The sequence below is a fragment of the Macaca fascicularis genome, chromosome 1 (assembly GCF_037993035.2).
Source record: "Macaca fascicularis isolate 582-1 chromosome 1, T2T-MFA8v1.1".
Lineage (NCBI taxonomy): Eukaryota > Metazoa > Chordata > Mammalia > Primates > Cercopithecidae > Macaca > Macaca fascicularis.
The window spans coordinates 233,057,456-233,071,692 of record NC_088375.1 but is presented as its reverse complement, the minus strand read 5'-3'; the positions used below and the strand labels follow the sequence as shown (position 1 = coordinate 233,071,692).

General features: G+C 54.1%; 1 protein-coding gene across 13 annotated transcripts in view; it reads right to left on the bottom strand.

The window, feature by feature from the left end:
- Positions 1–13,800, bottom strand: part of SLC35E2B (solute carrier family 35 member E2B) — a 40,237-nt gene extending 26,437 nt beyond the window's left edge. For 9 of the 13 annotated variants that reach the window (XR_012427531.1, XR_012427534.1, XR_012427532.1 and 6 more), the window contains exon 1: positions 13,742–13,800. The gene's annotated coding sequence lies outside the window, so the exon portion shown is untranslated. Of the gene's footprint in view, positions 1–13,673 lie in introns of all 13 variants that reach the window. The other 4 variants (XR_012427533.1, XM_045388435.3, XM_074023385.1 and 1 more) reach the window with 1 other exon arrangement.
- Between the last annotated feature and the right edge of the window lie 437 nt (positions 13,801–14,237).

The following is a 14,237-nucleotide window of genomic DNA, read 5'->3' as shown; positions in this document are numbered from 1 at the left end:
TCCAGCCTGGGCAACAGAGCGAGACTCTGTCTCAAAAAAAAAAAAAAAAAAAAAAAAGGCCGGGCGCGGTGGCTCACGCCTGTAATCCCAGCACTTTGGGAGGCTGAGGCGGGCAGATCACAAGGTCAGGAGATCGAGACCACGGTGAAACCCCGTCTCTACTAAAAATACAAAAAAATTAGCCGGGCACGGTGGCGGGCGCCCGTAGTCCCAGCTACTCGGGAGGCTGAGGCAGGAGAATGGCGTGAACCCGGGAGGCGGAGCTTGCAGTAAGCCGAGATCGCGCCACTGCACTCCAGCCTGGGCGACAGAGCGAGACTCCATCTCAAAAAACAAAAAACAAAAAACAAAAAAAAAAAAAAGGAAATGAGGGGCTCAGTCCCAGGGGCGGACTCCAAACCCAAACCCACTAGAGCAGGGGGGGAGCCTGAGGGACAATCACAGACAGAAACGCACAACTCGGCTCCACCACACGCTGCCGGCTGTGCAGGAAGCACCACGTGTCGAAGTAAAAACACGAAAGTGCCTGAGAGTGAAAGACACTTGGTGCTCTCATCTTGGGGACGGCGCCCAGGGGAAGGCAACAGTATCTTCGGGTACTGGAACCCAGCTGAGCAGCCGCGGGTCCGGGGTCCTTCCTAAGTAGTTGTGAGAGTTCACAGCCCAGGGTCCTTCCTAAGCAGTTCTGAGAGTTCAAGGTTTAACGGGGAAGGCCGGGCCGGTGGCTCACACCTGTAATCCCAGCACTTTGGGAGGCCAAGGCAGGCAGATCATGACACCAGGAGTTCGAGACCAGTCTGGCCAACAGTGAAAGCCCATCTCTACTAAAATTATAACAATTAGCTGGGCGTGGTGGCGGACACCTGTAATCTTAGTTACTCGGGAGGCTGAGGCAGGAGAATCGCGTGAACCCGGAAGGCGGAGGTTGCAGTGAGCTGAGATTGCGCCACTGCACTCCAGCCTGGGTGACAGAGCTAGACTCTGTCTCAAAAAAAAAAAAGATTTACACGGAGGAAAATAATTCCGTTTAAACTGCTGTGAATGGACGACCGCAGTGGCTCACGCCTGTCATCCCAGCACTTTGGAGGCAGGTGATCACTTGAGGTCAGGAGTTCGAGACCAGCCTGGCCAACATGGTGAAATCCCGTCTCTACTAAAAATATAAAAATTAGCCGGGTGTGTTTGTGGGCGCCCGTAATCCCAGCTACTCAGAGGTTGAGGCAGGAGAATCACTTGAACTCAGGAGGCGGAGATTGCAGTGAGCACATATCGAGACACTGCACTCCAGCCTGGGGGATAGATTGAGACTCTGTGTCCAAAAACAAACAAATAAATACACAAATAAAGTCCTGTGAGGCACGCGGTTTCTCTGCACTCCCACACAACACTTCCCACAGGAGATGTGGGTTTTTCCCACATTGAACAATTCTCCACAGACACCAGCTGTGTGTCCTCTGGTTCAAAAGCCCTCCACCTGGAGGGAGCGCCAGGTCCCCCGCGGCAAGGGCGGGATCCCACAAGACTGCCCCCTCCTCAGATGCCAGTCAGGCTGTGGGCCGTGCTCCTGACCCACGGCTATAAATCAGGGTTCCCTGGACGGGCGCGGTGGCTCATGCCTGTAATCCCAGCACTTTGGGAGGCTGAGGCGGGCGGATCACGAGGGCAGGAGATCGACACCATCCTGGCTAACACGGTGAAACCCCGTCTCTACTAAAAATACAAAAAATTAGCCAGGCGTGGTGGCGGCGCCTGTAGTCCCAGCTACTTGGAGGCTGAGGCAGGAGAATGGCGTGAACCCGGGAGGCGGAGCTTGCAGTGAGCTGAGATCGTGCCACTGCACTCCAGCCTGGGCGACAGAGCGAGACTCCGTCTCAAAATAAATAAATAAATAAATAAATCAGGGTCCCCAGGACACCCTCCTCGGGATCAATCAGTTTGACAGGACTGCCCAGAACTCCAGAAAGCACTTATGTTACTGCCAACAAAACAGAGGAGCAGCTGGATGTAGAGACACGAAGGCAAGGCCTGGGCAGGCGCTGGGTTTCAGGCCCTCTCTGGGCACCACCCCCTTCCCCCAGCGCCGCCTCGCATACTGCAATCCAAAGACCATCCCACTCTTTCATTTCTCATTCACGGGTTTTTACAGCGTTTGCTCTCCACCCTCGCTCGCTGTGTCCCTGAGGTTGGCAGGTGGGGCTGAAAGCTCCCAGCCTCCAATCCTGGGGTCACCTGGTCTTCTGGCGACCAGTCCCCCCAAACCCCGTTCTCCCGGGGCCAACCCCCGCCTCATCAGCATAAGCTCAGGTGTGATCTGAAACACTCCTGTCACTCAGGAAATTCCAAGGCTTCGAGGAGCTTCTGTGCCAGGAACCAGGAACAAAGACCAAACACATCTCGTATCCGAGCACAAGTGCAAAACATCGTGGTTGGAAACCGGGTCTCGGAGTCCCCCAGGTACAGGTGCCTGTTTCAGTCAAACCTTCACATCTGGCCAGGGGTGGTGGCCCACGCCTGGAACCCCAGACTCTGGGAGGCTGAGGAGGGAGGATCATTCGCTGTCCACGCACGTCTGGAGCACAGCCCAGGAGACGCGTGGGCCGCAGGGCACACACTCGGCCGCCGTGAGACACCAGCCCCGGCGCACCATCTTTTCAAGGCCACCAACGTCTCTACAGACAGCCCCAGCCCGTCCTTTGGCACTGAATGTGTCTTACCCACCTCTGTGCACTGACACCCACATCAGTGACACCTGGGCTAAGCCGCCTAACGCGGAGTCTGGCTACAAGCGTGCTGAGCAGCTGATGAAATTCAGACAACCCCACCGGAAGTGAGAGACAGGATGGTTGTGAGCTCAGGGCAGCGTTTCTCCTGAAGGCATTTGGCTTTTCCACAGTCACAAAGTCAGAAAATCACAACTCAGACCATGGTAAGTGGGGACTGGCTGCAACCCAAGTGGGCCTTGTAAATTAAGAACACGATGGCCAGCCGGGTGTAGTGGCTCCCGCCTGTAATCCCAGCACTTTGGGAGCCCAATGCAGGGGGATCACCTGAGGTCGGGAGTTCGAGACCAGCCTGACCAATACGAAGAAACCCTGTTTCTACTAAAAAAATACAAAATTAGCCTGTAATCCCAGCTACTCGGGAGACGGAGGCAGAATTGCTTAAACCTGGGAGGCGGAGGTTGCAGTGAACAGAGATCACACCACTGCACTCCAGCCTGGGTGACAAGAGCAAAACTCCATCTCAAAAAAAAAAAAAAAAGGCCGGGCGCGGTGGCTCACGCCTGTAATCCCTGCACTTTGGGAGGCCGAGGCGGGCAGATCACGAGGTCAGTAGATCGAGACCATCCTGGCTAACACGGTGAAACCCCGTCTCTACTAAAATACAAAAAATTAGCCGGGCGCGGTGGCGGGCGCCTGTAGTCCCAGCTACTCCGGAGGCTGAGGCAGGAGAATGGCGCGAACCCGGGAGGCGGAGCTTGCAGTGAGCCGAGATGGTGCCACTGCACTCCAGCCTGGGTGACAGAGTGAAGACTCCGCCTCAAAAAAAAAAAAAAAAAAAAAAACAGGACAGTGGAAGCAAAACCTCACCAGGGCCTCCTGCCTCACGGTGGGGGCAGGCGAGCGGCTCCACAGAAGCCCCAACTCAACAACTGGACCCTGGACGGCAGCGGCTGCAAAGGGGTCTTGGTGCTCTTGAGACGGAGGGGAGCTCCCAGGACCACCCCCCCAACAGGAAGAGAGGGGAGCCTGGGGTGGCCAGGCTGATCTGGGGGCCTGTAGGGGACCCAGCTGTGGGCAGAGAAACAAGTCCTCTCTGGACAAAACCTTGTACAAGTCAGGCCTGAGAATGTTTACAGATGATCAATGATGAAGGTCGAAGGTCAAAGGTTGCCAGGCTGAGTGGTGGCAGTGGCGGAGGCGCAGTGGCCTGGAAGCTCCCAGGAGGCCGCCAGCCCCAGGCCAGAGGCTCTCAGACAGAAGGAACACGTCAGGTAGACAAGTCCCAAAACGGGCAGAAAGAGCCCCGCAGGCATGGATGAGACCAAACAGGATCAGCCCTGGGGTACGGATGAAACCAAAGGATGTTGAAAGAGGAAATAGGACCTGCCATGAAACTCAGGGAGGGACACGTGTCCTCTCCAGTGAGTTCCCCACAAGACGTCTGCTGATTACAAAGGAGGAGGCATAACTTCACTCTGGAGAAACTGGTGGACGCTGCCTTCACCAAGGGCCAGAGTCACCAAGTCACCAGACAGGAGACACAGCAACTTCCTGCTCTCCCTGAGCTGACGCCGGGAGAAGGCTCCGTCACCACCAAGGTTTTCTTGCCCCAAATATGTAACCGCACATCTAACCGTGAGAAACGTCAAGCAAACCCAAAAATCTGCAGGCCATGAAAGACAAGGACTTGTGGAGCCCAAGGCCCAGGACAGCAGGATGCCACGTGGGATCCTGGGCGGCTCATGCCACAGAGAGGCGATGGGTGCAGGAGATTGGCCCAAGCTGAACACACAGCCCGCGGATGAGTCGCCAGGGCCATGTGACGCCAGCGAGTGGAACTGAGGTTCCCGAGGGTCTTACTGTCAGGGCAAGCGGACAGAAGGGCACATGGGTGAACTTCTGCAGCTCTGCTGTAAGTCTAAAAAGTTTCTCAAAATAAAAAGTTGGAAAATTTTGGCCGGGCGCTGTGGCTCACGCCTGTAATCCCAGCACTTTGGGAGGCCGAGGAGGGCAGATCACCTGAGGTCATGAGTTCAAGACCAGTCTGACCAACATGGTGAAGCCCATCTCCTACTAAAAATACAAAATTAGCCAGGCATGGAGGCGCATGCCTGTAGTCCCAGTTATTCGGGAGGCTGAGGCAGGAGAATCGCTTGAACCTGGGAGGTGGAGGTTGCAGTGAGCCGAGATCACGCCATTGCACTCTAGCCTGGGCGACAAGAACAAAAACTCCATCTCAAAAAAAAAAACAAGTTGGAACATTTTTTGCCCGGGGGTGTTGTTTCATGCTCGTAATCCTAGCACTTTGGGAGACTGAGGGAGGAAGATCGCTTGAGCCCAGGAGTTCAATACCAGCCTGGGTAATATGATGAAACCTCATCTCTACCAAAAAAGTACAAAAATTAGGCCTGGGCCTGGTGGTATGCACCTGTGGTCCCAGCTGAGGCCTGTGGTCCCAGCTGAGGTGGGGGGACCACTTGAGTCTGGGAGGATGAGCCTGCAGTGACTGTGATCTCACCACTGCACTCCAGCTTGGGCAACACAGTGAGATCCTGTCTCAAAAAAAAAAAGAAAAAATACAGGAAAGATACACCCAAGAATAAGGAGACTCTTCAGTGACGGGGCAGGCGGGAGCGGAGTGGAGTGAGGCGGGCGGGAGCGGAGTGGAATGAGGCGGGCGGGAGCGGAGTGGAGTGAGGCGGGCGGGAGCGGAGTGGAGTGAGGCGGGCGGGAGCGGAGTGGAGTGAGGCGGGCGGGAGTGGATGGAGTGAGGCAGGCGGCTCCAGGTCTGACTTCTGGAACCATGAAAATATGTCACTTGCATAAAAAGCAAAAATAGGCCGGGTGCGGTGGCTCAAGCCTGTAATCCCAGCACTTTGGGAGGCCGAGGCGGGCGGATCACGAGGTCCGGAGATCAAGACCATCCTGGCTAACACCGTGAAACCCCGTCTCTACTAAAAAAAATACAAAAAATTAGCCGGGCGTGGTGGCGGGCGCCTGTAGTCCCAGCTACTAGGGAGGCTGAGGCAGGAGAATGGCGTGAACCCGGGGGGCGGAGCTTGCAGTGAGCCGAGATCGTGCCACTGCACTCCAGCCTGGGGCACAGAGCAAGACTCCGTCTCAAAAAAAAAAAAAAAAAAAAAAAAAGCAAAAATAATTAGATCAACAAGAGTAGGGGAAAAGGGTCTCTGAAATGGAATACGAACTCAAATGCATCAACCACACCACAGATCAAATGAACGACACAATCACCGAGGGGAGAAGCAGAACAAGCCACGGGAACTCGGGTGCATGTACGCTGGATGCGGGTGCACAGGTGACGGACACAAGGGCTCCAGACACACAAGGAGCTCCAGACACACACTGAGATCCAGACACACAAGGAGCTCCAAACAAATACTAAGCTTTAAGCACGATTTTCCCTTTTCTTTTTTTTGAGATGGAGTCTTGCTGTGTCGCCCAGGCTGGAGTGCAGTGGCACCATCTCAGCTCACTGCAAGCTCCGCCTCCCAGGTTCAAGCGATTCTCCTGCCTCAGCCTCCTGAGTAGCTGGGATTACAGGCACCCACCAACACACCCAGCTAATTTTTGTACTTATTTTACCTTTTAGATGGAGTTTCACTCCTGTTGCCCAGGCTGGAATGCAATGGCAAGATCTTGGCTCACCACAACCTCCGCCTGCCAGGTTCAAGCGATTCTCTTGCCTCAGCCTCCCGGGTAGCTGGGATTACAGGAATGCCCCACTGATTTTGTATTTTTAGTAGAGACATGTTTTCTCAATGTTGGCCAGGCTGGTCTCAAACTCCCAACCTCAGGTGATCCGCCCGCCTTGGTCTCCCCAAGTGCTGGGATTATAGGTGTGAGCCACCATGCCCAGCTAATTTTTGTATTTTTAGTAGAGATGGGAGTTTCATCATATTGGTCAGGCTGGTCTCGAACTCCTGACCTCGTGATCTGCCCGCCTCAGCCTCCCAAAGTGCTGGGATTTACAGGCGTGAGACACCGCGCCCAGCCTCCCTTTTCTTTTCTTTTTCTTGCTGAGTCATGGGTTAGAATTCTGGATTGGGCAAACACATAAATATTTTGTAGATGACGGGAGACAGACTTCATACTGTAAGTGAAGAGAGATGCAAATAGGAAAGGAAGTCCTTCTTGTAGTGAAAAAATTAAAATAAAAATGAAAAGAAGAGGCTGGGCACAGTGACTCATGCCTGTAATCCCAGCACTTTGGGAGGCCAAGGCAGGTGGATCACCTGAGGTCAGGAGTTCACGGCAAAACCCCATCACTACTAAAAATATAGAAGTTAGCTGGGTGCAGTGGCATGCACCTGTAATCCCAGCTACTTGGGAGGCTGAGGCAAAAGAATCACTTGAACCCAGGAGATGGAGGTTGCAGTGAGCCAAGATAATGCCACCACACTCCAGCCTGGGCAACAAGAGACTGTGTCTCAAAAAAATAAAAAGACCAGGCACTCACGCCTGTAATCCCAGCACTTTGGGAGGCCGAGGTGGGTGGATCATGAGGTCAGAAGATCGAGACCGTCCTGGCTAACATGGTGAAACCCCGTCTCTACCAAAAAATGCAAAAAATCAGCCGGGCGTGGTCGTGGGCGCCTGTAGTCCCAGCTACTTAGGAGGCTGAGGCAGGAGAATGGCGTGAACCTGGGAGGCGGAGCTTGCAGTGAGCCAAGATCGCGCCACTGCACTCCAGCCTGGGCGACTGAGCCAGGCTGTCTCAAAAATAAAATAAAATATGCCGGGCACGGTGGCTCAAGCCTGTAATCCCAGCACTTTGGGAGGCCGAGGCGGGCGGATCACAAGGTCAGGAGATCGAGACCATCCTGGCTAACACGGTGAAACCCCGTCTCTACTAAAAATACAAAAAAACTAGCCGGGCGAGGTAGCGGGCGCCTGTAGTCCCAGCTACTCGGGAGGCTGAGGCAGGAGAATGGCGTAAACCCAGGGGGCGGAGCTTGCAGTGAGCCGAGATCGCGCCACTGCACTCCAGCCTGGGGGACAGAGCAAGACTCTGTCTCAAAAAATAAAAATAAAAAAAATAAAAAAAAAAATAAATAAAATAAAAATAAATAAATAAATAAATAAAAAGAAAAAGAAGAAAGGAAGATGGACGGAATGACCCCCATGGTGTTTGCCTGTGATGGTGCTACTGGGCCAGAGTGCACGGGATGTAACAGATGGGTGAACAGGCGACATGCACGCACGCACACACCTGAACACAGCACATCTGCCCAGAGACAGCGACACATGGACAGCGCCGCCAGCACCCTAACCTTGGTTTCTAAATATTCTCCACTAACGGGGCTGGACGTGGTGGCTCACGCCTGTAATCCTAGCCTTTGGGAGGCTGAGGCAGGCAGATTACCTGAGCTCAGGAGTGCTAGACTAGCCTGGGCAACATGGCGAAACCCTGTCTCTACTAAAACTACAAAAAATTAGTCTCTACTAAAATACAAAAAATTAGTCTCTACTAAAAATACAAAAAATTAGGCCAGGCACGGTGGCTCACTCCTGTAATCCCAGCACTTTGGGAGGCCGAGACGCGCAGATCACCAGGTCAGGAGTTCAAGACCAGCCTGGCCAACATAGTGAAACCCAGTCTCTACTAAAAATACAAAAAAAAAAATTAACCAGGCATGGTAGCGGGCGCCTGTAGTCTCAGCTACTTGGGAGGCTGAGGCAGGAGAATATCTTGAACTCGGGAGGCGGAGGTTGCAGTGAGCCTAGATCGGGCCACTGTACTCCAGCCTGGGTGACAGACGGAGACTCCATCTCAAAAGAAAAAAAAAAAATTAGTCGTGGCGGGTGACTGTAATCCCAGCCACTTGGGAGGGTGAGGCATGAGAATCGCTTGAACCCAGGAGGCAGAGGTTGCAGTGAGCCAAGACTGCACCACCGCACTCCAGCCTGGGCAAAGAGCAAGACTCCGTCTAAAAAACACAACAGAACAAAACCAAAAATAATCTATATCATTCTCCACTAAAGCCAACCAGGCTTCTTTGAAAAATGACTGATTCTTGGGCTGTGGTGGGAAAGATGCGAGGAGCTGTCAGGTTAGCTGCACCGAAAGTTTGTGTTCCAGGAATGAACTCAGAGCTGGCTGAGGGAGGGCTCAGGGGGCTTGAAAGGCAGAGTAAATAACACAGTAAAGGATCAGAACCCCCAGTAAAACAACAGCCCACAAGGCCATGCTGATGAATGAATGGCAACGGAGGGGAAGTCTTTCTTTCAGCACAAAGTCAATCCATGATCATCAGAGTGAGGGAATGAGAAGCCACCATGTGGCAACCATCACAATAATCCCAATCACACAGTGTCACCAAGAGACACTAAAACTACTGAGTAAAAGTTTAGAAACGGCCGGGCGCGGTGGCTCACTCCTGTAATCCCAGCACTTTGGGAGGCTGAGGTAGTGGATCACAAGGTCAGGACATCGAGACCATTCTGGCCAACACAGTGAAACCCCATCTCTACTACAAAAAAATTAGCCAGGTGTGATGGCACCTGTAGTCCCAGCTACTCAGTGAAGCTGAGCCAGGAGAATCACTTGAACCCAGGAGGCGGAGGCTGCAGTGAGCGGAGATCGCGCCATTGCACTCCAGCCTGGGCGACAGAGCGAGACTCCGTCTCAAAAAAAAAAGCTTAGAAACAAGAGGCTATGTAGTCTCAAGATAGATCCAGCCCTATGAGACACGTGTCAATCACAGAGGGAGACTATGCACACACGATGGGTAGAACAAACACGTCCTGCGAGGAGACGGCAGGGCGGGGAGGGGGCGGCAGCTGTCCTCCCAAGACAGGAGGACTTCTAGTTCAGTCTGAGACCTCGGTGCAGGGCTGGGCGAGTAAACAAATGCAAAAGAATAAGGACCTCGAAACAGGCCTAGCATATGCTGGCCGGACGCAGTGGCTCACGCCTGTAATCCCAGCACTTTGGGAGGCAGAGGCAGGCGGATCACCTGAGGTCAGGAGTTTGAGACCAGCCTGGCCAACATGGCGAAACCCTGCTAAATAGAAAAATTAGCTGGACGTGGTGGCGGGTGCCAGTAGTCCCAGCTACTCGAGAGGCTGAGCTGAGGCACAAGGATTGCTTGAACCTGGGAGACGGAGGCTTTAGTGAGCTGAGATTGCACCACTGCACCCCAGTCTGGGTGACAGAGTGAAACTCTCTCAAAACAAACAAACAAACAAACAAACAGGTCTGGCGTGTGCAGAATGGAGGCACCACCAATTGTTGAAGCAGCAAGCCTTATTCAGTCTATGATACCAGGCAGCTGTCCACGCCAGGGGAAAAGAAAAACCGGATTCTGATCCCGTATCAGTAGACACACGGCGACAACGAGTAACACGGACGCAGCCCTGACTCTGCTGCTGGAGGGTCCGAGGCCCTCTGCACAGCGGTGAATCCACACAATAGCCCTCTGGGGAAGGTGCCGTTATCACCACGTGAGACACACAAAGGTAAGACAGGGCTTCACAGCAGCCGCGTCAGGATTTGAACCCAGGTGGCCTGTTCTTATGAGAAACTTAAATGTGTAAAACTTTATGCTGGCCGGGCACGGTGGCTCACACCTGTAATCCCAGCACTTTGGGAGGCCGAGGCGGGCGGATCATGAGGTCAGGAGATTGAGACCATCCTGGCTAACACGGTGAAACCCCATCTCTACTAAAAATAAACAAAATTAGCTGGGCGTGGTGGCGGGTGCCTGTAGTCCCAGCTACTCAGGAGGCTGAGGCAGGAGAATGGCATGAACCCGGGAGGCGGAGCTTGCAGTGAGCCGAGATTACGCCACTGCACTCCAGCCTGGGCAACAAAGCAAGACTCCGTCTCAAAAAAAAAAAAAAAAAAAAACACCAAACTTTATGGTCAGGAAAATATAAGGGAATGTCCTCCTGACCCTTTTTGGGGTAGGACAATAATTTCTCTAATCAAACCCCAAAAGCATGACCCATTAAAAAAAGGGTCAGGTGGACTAAATTGGCTAAACAAAGAATTCTGTTTCACCAAAGTGTACCACAAAGTGGGCCGGGCGCGGTGGCTCACACCTGTCATCCCAGCACTTTGGGAGGCCAAGGCGGGTGGATCACTTGAGGTCAGGAGCTCGAGACCAGCCTGACCAACATGGTGAAACCCTGTTTCTACAAAAATACAAAAATTAACCAGGCGTGGTGGTGTGCACCTGTAATCCCAGCTACTCAGGAGGCTGAAGCAGGAGAATTGCTTGAACCCAGGAGGCGGAGGTTGCAGTGAGCCAAGATCGCGCCACTGCACTCCAGCCTGGGTGACACGGAGAGACCCTGTCTCAAAAAAAAAAAAAATGGCTGGGCGCGGTGGCTCAGGCCTGTAATCCCAGCACTTTGGGAGGCCGAGACGGGTGGATCACGAGGTCAGGAGATCAAGGCTAACACGGTGAAACCCCGTCTCTACTAAAAATACAAAATTAGCCAGGTGTGGTGGCGCATGCCTATAACCCCAGCTGCTCGCACAATTGCACTCCAGCCTGGGCAACAAGAGCAAAACTCTGTCTCAAAAAAACAAAACAATACAAAACAAAAAAACAAAAAAATATATATATACATACCTCAAAGTGAACTGAACAGCCACAACCTGGGAAAAGATACTTGCAACATGACAAAGGATTAATATGCAGACTGTATAAAGAATTCCTACAAACCAATTAGAAAAACAGGCAAAAAAAAAAAAAAAAAGTCGGCCGGGCATGGTGGCTCATGCCTGTCATCCTGGCACTTTGGGAGGCTGAGGCGGGCAGATCACCTGAGGTCAGAAGTTCAAGACCAGCCTGGCCAACATGATGAAACCCTGTCTCTACTAAAAATACAAAAGTTCGCCAGGTGTGGTGGTGGGGGCCTGTAATCCCAGCTACACAGGAGGCTGAGGCAGGAGAATCGCTTGAACCTGGGGGGCGGAGGCTGCAGTGAGCTGAGACTGTGCCATTGCTCCAGCCTGGGCAACAGAGCAAGACTCCGTCTCAAAAAAAAAAAAAAAAAAAAAAGAAAAAAAACATATTTCACAGATAATTTATTTCTTTTTGGAGAATGAGTTTCGCTCTTGTTGCCCAGGCTGGAGTGCAGTGGCACCATCTCAGCTCACTGCAACCTCCATCTCCCAAGTTCAAGCGATTCACAGAGGGCAACTTTTTTTTTTTTTTTTTTTTTTTTTTTTTGAAACGGAGTCTCACTCTGTCACCCAGGCTAGAGTGCAGTGGCCGGATCTCAGCTCACTGCAAGCTCCGCCTCCCGGGTTCACGCCATTCTCCTGCCTCAGCCTCCCCAGTAGCTGGGACTGCAGGCGCCCACCACCTCGCCCGGCTAGTTTTTTGTACTTTTTAGTAGAGACGGGGTTTCACAGGGTTAGCCAGGATGGTCTCAATCTCCTGACCTTGTGATCCACCCGTCTCGGCCTCCCAAAGTGCTGGGATTACAGGCTTGAGCCACCGCGCCCGGCACAGAGGACAACTTCTAAAAGGCCAATAAAAAGAACAAAGGGTACATGTCCCTTCTCTACTGCCCTGTAACAGTCACTCCACGCTTACCAGCTCAAAACAACAAATGCTTTTGATGTCGGCTCCTGTGGTGCAGGAATCTGTGGGAAGCTTAGCCAGGCGCCTCTAGCTTAAGGCCCCTCCTGAAACTGCAATCACACCGTGGACCAGGGCTGTGGCCTCATCCGAAGGCTCAGCTGGGGCTGGGGTCCACCTCTGAGCTCAATGACGTGGATGCTGGCTGGGTTCAGTTCCTTGCTGGCTATAGGTGGAAAGGCCCCAGACCAGTTTCTTGCCAGTTTCTCCACAGGACACCCCACAGCCTGACAGGAGCTTTCATCCAGCAAGCTCATCAGGGAGGGGGAGACAGCAGCCAGGACAGGAGCCCTGGCCTTTCTGAACCTCATCTCAGAAGTGACATCCTTCCCTTCCGCTGTCTGGACAAGGGTCCCCGGGAGGAGCCCGAGGACTAGAAGGAAAAGAAAACCTGGATTTAAAATGGGATAAAGCCACAGGAGCTGCTCGTCCCACCACAGGAATCTGAGCACCGGATTATGACAAAGCGTCACTTTGCACCCTGTCCAACTGTGCAGACCTCTCCTAGCCAGGCCCCTGCACCAGAGGTTAACAATCCGTGCCCCTGGTCAGGAAGTCCAGGTGGGTTCAAACAGCCAGAAGGGCATTTCAGGCAAAACGTGTCCCAAATCTTCAAACCATGCCCCGGAACTCAGACCTCCCCCTGGGAGTTCCTCCCAAGGAAACCATCTGGCAGAGGCTCAGGCTGCAGGGGGACACTCCCTTCCAACACCCGGAAGCTGGAGACCACACAAGTGCCCAACGCCACAGGCACCCCGAGGAGGGTGCCCTGTGCCCCCCCCCGCCCAGGTAACCCACTGCGCCCTACACATCTTCACCAGGAAACATCTGTTACAGATGTGGACGAAGCGCAGCCTGGACTCCCAGATCCGCTCATTTTCGTTCTGCCCTCCGTTTTCTGATTTGCCTACACTGAAAATGCGTGAGTGGCGTGGAAAACCTTCCTACTCCTGCCTCAGCGACCCTTCCTAAAACACGGGCTCGTGTGGCCTGAAAATGTGACGTGCAGGCTTCCTGAGCAAAGTAGGTTGCGCTCCATTAAAAAACAAACAAAGAACTAAAAAGCCACCGAACGGGAGCTCGGCTGTCGGGAGATTTTTGCTTTTTTTTTTTTGTGGCCACGCACACCGCGTTCCCGGGTTTCAGGGCGTGGGGGTCGCCGTGGACTCCCGAACGTGAAAACAAAGCCAGCTCGCAAAACGTTTTCCGCGCACAGCGCCCGCCGTAGGAAAGGACCCCCCCGGAGCCAATCCGGGCAGGGGAACCCCGGGCGCCCGCGCACTCAGCATCAGGACCGGCACCCGTCACCCAGCACCCATCACCCAGCACCGACCTCGCAGCACCCAGCACCCAGCACTCAGCACCGAGCACCGAGCACAGCACCCAGCACGCAGAACCCACCAACAGCCTGATGCAGTCTCCGCCGCAGGCATAGCGCTGGGCCCCGCCGCCTTCACAACAAAGGGACGCCGGCGGGCGGGGCCTGAGAGGCGCGCGCTGGAGGGGCCGGATGCGAGGCCGCGGAGGGGGCTCGGAGCTCGGCTATGGGGAGTGTCACAGGGCGGGCGGACCCAGGTGGGCTTCACGGGGCGCCCGCGGGGCCGAAAATGACGCGCAGAACCCGGCATCGGGCTCCTCGCTGCCCCGCGGGCGCCGCCCCTCAGTGCCCGGAGCCGGGGAGCGGGGAACCGCGCCGCGGCCCACAACGCCCCCGCCGCTACCCGTTGGTTCCGCCCGGGCCGTTCTACTCCAGGCAGACTGGGGGTAAAAACACGGCGCGCTCAGCGCCCCTCCCCGTTGGTTCCGCTCGGGCCGTTCCACTGCAGGCAGATGGGGGGATGGAAACAGGAGTTTTTAGTGCCCTTCCGCGGCCGCCCGTTGGTTCCGCCGGGGCCGT